This window comes from Loxodonta africana, chromosome 5 (assembly GCF_030014295.1).
Source record: "Loxodonta africana isolate mLoxAfr1 chromosome 5, mLoxAfr1.hap2, whole genome shotgun sequence".
Lineage (NCBI taxonomy): Eukaryota > Metazoa > Chordata > Mammalia > Proboscidea > Elephantidae > Loxodonta > Loxodonta africana.
In genome coordinates this window covers 92988064-92996451 of record NC_087346.1, presented here as the reverse complement: position 1 = coordinate 92996451, position 8388 = coordinate 92988064, and positions in this window count along the sequence as shown.

The following is an 8388-nucleotide window of genomic DNA, read 5'->3' as shown; positions in this document are numbered from 1 at the left end:
TACAAACAGTATCTTGGTGAACTCATCCAGCTTTTAGTTTACATCAGAATGTATACATCTCCAATGCACAATTGTATATCCTATGGTCACACATCTGTTCTAAACTCCACATATTTCCTACTCTATTTCTTTCATTCCCAGTCCTTTTCCCCCGGAATATTCTTTTACTTCTTTCTTCAGTATATACTCAGAAACTAGTCACTCATCAAGTTCTTTATTTGCCTCATAATTCCACCTTTCTTATAGTAGAGAATGGCGGAATGATTCTAAGTCACATCTAAAGCTTGTTCGTTAAAAGCTTACGGCTTCCACCTGACTTTCTCACTCTCTTAGAAAAGGTCTTTTAGGAGCTCTGAGCTGACGTATAAGAAGTCTCGATTCCATAAAGTCTCCATGCTGGAAAGACCACTTTAAAAGCCCACATAAAATAGAAATGCCCAAAGAGCTTCTTTGAGTATTCTCAGCATCAAGCCTCAGAGTTTTAAGTGGAAGCATTTTGAGACGAACCTATCCTTTGGTCCTCAGGCCACAGCAGATATAAATTGGAGCAGAGACAGGTCTTTCCTGTCAAAATTTCTGACTCAATGGATCTGTGATCATAATAAATCATTGATAACTTGGCTAAAACTAAGAACTATGTTTCCCATATCCTTCTTTCTTACTTAATTCTCCATTAGAGAAGATCAAGAGGAACTTGTTCAAGAATTGTAAGTCAGAAATAAAATACAATTAAAAAAATCAGTCATTATTTTTAAAAGATCTCAAGAGCCAGGCAGGTTGAGAGAAAGGCATAAAGGGAGCTGATGGACTCCAGTATTCAGACAGTGTTTCAGAGAATTGGCCCCAGTGGCCAAAATTGGACTAAAGTCAACTACTAAGCTCTTGAGTAAAGTTGCCTCAAAGTTATAAACTTTCACAGATCTCTCCAAGATTTTCTCTTACTGGTTTCTCCTTGGCAACCAGACATGTAGAGTTCCTAGGATTTTCCTTAAATGAATTTAACTCAGTGATTCATTGTCAACAGTGATTGTACTTGATTATCTTTCCAATTTCACTCATTCAATTACTTTCGTATTTGTAGAAGTCTTAAATTCCATAGCAAACCTCTAAGTCTTATAATGTTTTCTGGATCTGCTGTCCTAGCTAAACACTGGCTTATAAGGCTATGAATTTATCACTTACTCTATTAAAATACCTATGGCAAAAATAAGCCTGGTTTTAACTTTCTGAATCATATTGCAAAAGAGATGTTGAATATAAGAAATCTGCAAAGAATTCAAGCAACAGTGATTTAGTCTTCAATATATTTCATGCAACTAGAGCAGGGATAAGTAAACTATTTTCTGTAAAAGGACAGAAAAATGTTTTAGACTTTGCACATCATATAGCTTGTGTCTTAATTACTCAACTCTGTAGGTGCAGTACAAAATCAGCCATACACAACATATTAATAAGTGACTGTGGCTGTGGTCCAATAGAATTGATTTATTTAACAATCAAACAAAATAAAAAGGAAAAACAAAACCAGGTGGCCTTGGGTAGCAGTTTGTTCAGCCCTAGTCTAGAGAATCTCATTGAAACAACCAAAAAAAAAAAAAGAGAAGAATCTGATAATCTATCTTGCCTTGGATTCTACTCAATTTCAAATTCATAAAACTATGTATAAAAAAAGTAACTTTCTTGCTTTATTCATTCTTTACTTCCTAATTTCTACCACACACGCATCCTCCCTCTGACACTAAATAATGTAGATACTACACCTTTGCTTTTTGAAATACTCAGCCCATTTCCAATTAAGATGTAATTCCACATGTCTGGTGACAAATTACCTTGACTTGAGCTCTCACAATCTCTTGTGCATCAGCTCATTATCTGCTAAAAATACCTTCACACATCCATTGTAGAAATGTGGTAAATCTGTGAGATCCCCCTATGGTAAACTGTCAAGTGACAGAGTAGTACATGAGATACAAATTGATGGTGCCCCACAGTACTGAACTTCAACTTGTCAAACAGATGTAAGGATTTATTCCCTTTGTTCCATGCTAATAATATAGCACTTAAGGAAAGAAAAGTAGAAAGAATAAAAGAATCTAGTGTGCAAAAAGCCTGAAGGATTTATTACATTCGCATCTTGTGGACTGCACCTCTTTCAGACAATGATATCTCAAATTTATTTAGTTACCCTTAGAAGAAAACAAATTACTGTGACATTCCTGAAACATTTGTAATTCTGTCCACAAGCAGCGTTAGAATCTCTCTATCATCAAGGCTCTGCATTCTGTAGCTGCTGTTGTCTGTTAAAGTCACGGCAAACACTGCTGACGACCAGCTGCCCCTTCTTATGCCATAGCCAAGCTGTCTGAAGTAGATCATTAGTTGCCTTAAATCCACACACACTATTTCTTCCACTCAATACAAATATTCATTTGCAAATAGTCCTAATGAGAGTTTTGTGCATTATGATATATTCTCTGATAGAAGAATTAAATTTTCAACTGCAAAATCCATTCTTAATATTACACATGTGTTAAGGTACTATTGAATATTTATATCACAATGTTTTGACTTTGAATGGTGACTGGTTAGGAGAATTTGTTTTTCCTCCGTATGACACACTGTGATTAAAAATTTTAAAGTACTATCAGCTACAATTGTTAAAGGGACAGTTTCACTGAGCTTAAATTTTAGGCATATGAGTTAATGCTATCCTTCATCCTAAGAAATAATACTATTTTCCATTTTAATATTTTAGGCAGATATTTTGAATCTGAGGTCCAACGACATACAGAAATGAACGTTGGGGTCCACAAATCCCTTGAAGTTGTACACACAATTGGATATATGCACTCTTCTGATTGAACAAAAAGTGCACTGATATCAATAGATTCAAAAACAAAGATATTCACCAAAATGATCAATAATTGAAGATGATTAATGTGATATTAGGATTGAAAATATAACTTTTTAAAATTGTTTTTCCTTTATGTAGTATCAATAACAGCAATACTAATTTGGTGCCTAAGGCTCTAAACATTACCCTTTTTCTGAAGGGAAAACCTTTAAATGTTAACATATAAATTTTATATCATATGCCGAGATGTATTAAATAAGATTTCAAAGAAATAGTCGAAGCATTCCTTTTGTTTAAATCTATAAGTGAACACCGTTCTGTGTGACGAAAGGTATATTGCACGCCAGAATTTTTCATTATGTTTCTAATAATGACATATACTTCTGTGATATAGGATGATTGTAAGAACTTGTCAGAATTGTAAACTAACCAAGTTTTTCAAAAGTTTGTGCTAGGCGAGCAACTGTTTTCTGCTATATGCCATTTGTAAAACCCCACAGAACTTTTTGCTGAATGGTTGATTGATTTTTTTGTTTAAATAACTTTTTCTTTAAAGTATTTTTAAGCCAAAAAATCAAGCATTTGAACAATGTTCCACTAGAAATTGGGCCTGGGATAAGCTAAAAGAGAGCTTGTAAGTCATGTTCCTAATTATCTTTACACAGCATTCAATTTAAAAACAAAAGATTCCAGTTTCAGAAGAGTGAATAAAAGAAAAGACACTTAACCTTCCTGTGTCTTTAGCTTTATCATCTATGAAATCTCTTCTAGCTTGAAAATGCTAGATTTCAGTTTCAAGAAAAGTCTAGCAAATGAGCCATAAAAACAATACTGCATTGATCAGGATAATAGATTGAATATTTTATAATGAGTATCTATGATTTACTTTCAGAGGAATCAAACTATTAAACACATAAGGTCAATTTCAGCCATCAACTACTCAAAGATATTTTCACTTCAGTGCCACGTAAATTACCTTTCTGAGCAGATTTTCGGTCTGTGAAGTTGAATCTGTAACCTTGTTTAATGAACACACTTAGGTACAGTGCCTTACGCTAATGAGGCAGACATCTCATCTTTTCTCTAGGCTTACTGGATTGACCTGAGAACAGTGCATGTTAAATATTATAACCGGTGTGGTGATCCACACTTTACTGCCATAGAGCAAATGAAAAGTAGACTCTCACATTGGTGAATCAGAGACATGAATATTCTGACATGAAATAAATATGTTAATGCTTTCATATCGAGAGTCTTCTGAAAAAAAATCAACTTTTCTTAATAGTGAACTATGTTGAAACATTTGACCGTGTATTAAGTAATAAAATGTGTAGGATAGTTTATCTATGGACAATCATTTCCTTTTGTTTATATGGTTCATACCAGAAGAATTGGCCTATTCCCTTTGAGTGAAAAGGCACAGTTGATTGCTCATATATAGAAACATTAGTTACAATTGTCAACAACCTTAAAATGAGTTCAAAGACACCAATGGGAAAATTGCCTCCATTAAAATAACATATTAAAAAACAAATGTAAGTAATTAAGATTTTTAAAACCATAGATAAAACACCCAGGGGAAAAGAAGTTGTTGATGTTGATGGCACTCTTGCTGTACTTCTTCCAAGACAGATTTGTTTGTTTTTTTTGACAGTCCATGGTGTATTCAGTATTCTTCACCAACGTTATAATTCAAAAGTATCAAATCTTCTATCTTCCTTACTCATTGTCCAGCTTTCACAATTGACACACCATGGGTTGGGACAGGAGCACCTTAGTTCTTAAAGTGACATCTTTGTTTCTTTACACTTTCAAGAGGTCTTTTGCAGCAAATTTACCCAATATAATCCATCGTTTGATTTATTGACAGCTGCTTCTATGGATGTTGATTGTGGATCCAAGTAAAATAAAATCCCTGACAATTTCAATATTTCCTCCATTGAACATGAGTTGTACAATTGTACAATGTACAATTGTAAAATATAGATATAATGGAAATAATCACATTTTTATTCCACTTTTCTAGTTAGTTAGAATACGCTTTTAGGTAAACTTTACTGGAATAACAACATATAAGATATTTTTGTCTAAAAAAGATTTATTTTTATAAGGTGGAAGGTATGAGTATTGAACATACACATACAGAATTCTAGAAAATCTAAACTGAATTACATTTAAAAATTATTTATCTGTTTATTGAAGAAAAACCACAGATCCAGAACATGGGAGAAAGAGAGGGGAAATATAAATTTTATATATGCATTTTTTGTGTGTGTGTGTGTGTGTGAAAGAGTGCCATTTTGAATGAACCATTGGAAAGATGAATACATGAATAGTATATGTAGGTGTTATGCTTTCTATTGTGAAATGTAAATTCTCTTGAATCTTTTCAGAGGACCTACAAAATATTTAAATTACTTAGCAGTATGTTTTTAGGTATTTGATTTGCGTATTATTTGAGTTTCTTTAGAATAAAACACCAGGAAGAATTTCCCCTTTGATTGAATAGTTTTATTCAAATTACTAAGAATTATGTAATATTTTTGGGAAAAAAAAAAGTGACTCCATCATTAAAAAATCACTGATTTAATTGGGATGGCCCATGAAACCATGACCATAAACCTGTATACCTAGGAACAAAATTGCATGAGGTATGTGGTTGTACCTCATACAGCTCGGCAGCTACTGGTTTTGTTATTGTTGTTGTAATTACGTCTATCACACAACTTTTGCCAATTCAACTTTTTACAGGTATACAACTAATGGATAGCACTTAAAATAATCGGGTGTGCAACCCTACCCTTAATCAACTCGATCTTTCCATTACCGTAAACTGAAATTCAATAATTTGAAGTCTCCTTGAAACCAAATGATAGCTTAGCTTAGCTAGTAAAGAATGTCTGCCTTGAGCATTATGCCCTCTTAAGAACTATCTGTATGGGACAAAACTGACAACAGCAACTTGAAAGATTAGACAGGAAATTTAGGGGGCAGTGAGTTTATATTAATGGGTGAGGAACATTTTGGAATGGAAAGGTGAGAATGGGTGCACGACTTGAAGAATATAATCAATGTCACTGAATTATACATGTAGAAATCATTGACTTCGTGTATGTTCTGCTGTGTATTTTGAACAACAGCAACAAAAAGTAAAACAAATTATTTAAAAAATCACTGATTTAGTTCAGAAGCAATATTATATATATGAGAAAACTGAGGTCCAATAATTATATTGTTGAAAAACAATGTTATCTTTTTTTTTTTTTTAAAAAAAAGCCTTCCAATAAATGGATTTTCCTTAGTTTTAGGGTTACATATTATTATGATGTTGATAATTAGATAAAACTAGAAAGTGTAGCTACTGTGTCAGCTCATCTCATTGAATTGAGAATTTCCTTCATTTTTGTTGACCAAACATGATATCCTTTTTTAGCTATTGGTCTTTCCTGATGAAATGTCCAAAGTAAGTGAGCCGATGTCTCACCATCCATACATATAGGAAACATTATCATTGTACTTCTTCTATGACTGATTTGTTTATTCTTCTGACAGTCCACAGAATATTCAATATTTTTCACCAACACCACAACTTGAAAACACGAGTTCTTCTGTCTTCCTTTTTTGTTATCCAACTTTTGCAGGCAAATGAGAAAATTGAAAAAACCATAGACTGACTCAGATGCACCTTAGTCATCAAAATGTTGTCCTTGTTTTTTGAAAACTTAACGAGATCTTTTGCATCGGATTTGCCCAATGAAATATGTTGTTTGATTTCTTGACTGCTGCTTCAAGGGAAACTGATTGTGTATTCAAATAGAATGAAATAATTTACTATACTTTCTTCCCCATTTACAGTGACCTTGTTTATTAGTCCAGTTGTGAGTATTTTCATTTTCTTCATGTTCAGGGATAATCCATTCTGAAGGGTGTTGTCTTCGACCTTCATGGCTAAGTGCTTCAAGTAGTCTTCATTTCTGGCAAGCAAGATCATGTCATTCCATATTGCAGACTGTTAATGAGCTTCCACTGATCTGAAGCCCAATTCCTCACACAGCTTGGCTTCATGGATCATTTGTTCTGTATACATAATTAATAACTAAGATAAAACAATAGAACCCTACTGAACACCTTTTTTAAATTTTGAACCATGCAGTATCCCCTTCTTCTGTTTGAACAACTGCCTCTTGATTTATGTACAGGTTCCACATGAGAACAATTAAGTGTTCTGGAATTTCCGTTCTTTGTAATGTTATTTGTAATTTGCTATTATCTACAGATTTGAATGTCTTCTCATAGTCAAAAAAATTAAATAAACATCTTTCTTGTATTCTCTGCTTTTGGCCAAGGTTCATTTGACAACAGCAATGATTCCTCATCCACATCCTCTTCCAAATACAACTTTCATCACTGGCAGTTACCTGTTGATACCCAGCTGCACTCATGTTTGAATGATCTTTAGCAAACTTTTGGAAGCATGTGATACTAATTATATTGTTTACTTTCTCCATTCCATTTGATTGCCTGTCTTTGGAATGGAAATGGGTACAGGTAGATATATTCCAAATTTATTGACATAGAGGAGTAAGCACTTCCAGCATTGGATCCATTTGTTGGTATTCCATCAATTCCCAGAGCCTTACTTTGTCAATAATTTCAATGCAGTTTGAACTTGTTTCTTCAGTACCAGTAGTTCTTGATCATGTGCTAATGTCTGTCAGTTTGTTGTACTGTTACTTGCATGTTCCCATAAAGTTTGAAGCTCTGCCAGTGATATTTGAAATACCATCAGGCCCACCCATGTGAAACAAGTTTCAACAGAGTTTTCAAAGTAAGGTAGAGTAGGAATGTCTTATTTATCTAGTACTGCTATAACAGAAATACCATAAGTGAAAGACTTTAACAAAGTGAAATGTATTCTCTCACAGTTTGAAAAAAAAAAAAAAAACCTGTTGCCTTGGAGTTGATTCCAACTCATAGCGACCTTATAGGACAAAGAACTGGCTCATAGGATTTCCAAGGAGCAGCTGGTGGATTTGAGCTGCTGACCTTTTGGTTAGCAGCCGTAGCTCTTAACCACCGCTCTGTCAGGTTTCCTTTCACAGTTTTGGGGGTATAGAAGCCTGAAATTTGGGCACCAGCTCCAGCGGATGACTTTCTTTCTCTGTCAGCTCTAGGGGAAGGTCCTTGTCATCAATCTTCTCCTGGTCTAGGAACTTCTGAGCACAGGGACCCTGGGTCCAAAGGACACACTCTACTCACAGTGCTTCTTTTTTGGGGGTGTGAGGCCCTTCTCCTCTCTGCTCACTTCTCTCTTTTATATCTCAAAAGAGATTGACTCAAGACACAACCTAATCCTATAGGTTGTGTCCTGCCTCATTAACATCATAGAGTTTAGGATTTACAACACATAGGAAAACTACATCAGATCACAAAGTGGAGGGCAGCTACACAATACTGGGACTCGTGGCAAAGTCAAGTTGATAAACATTTTGGGGAGACACAGTTCAGGCCATAACAAGGAATAAAGGCATGGA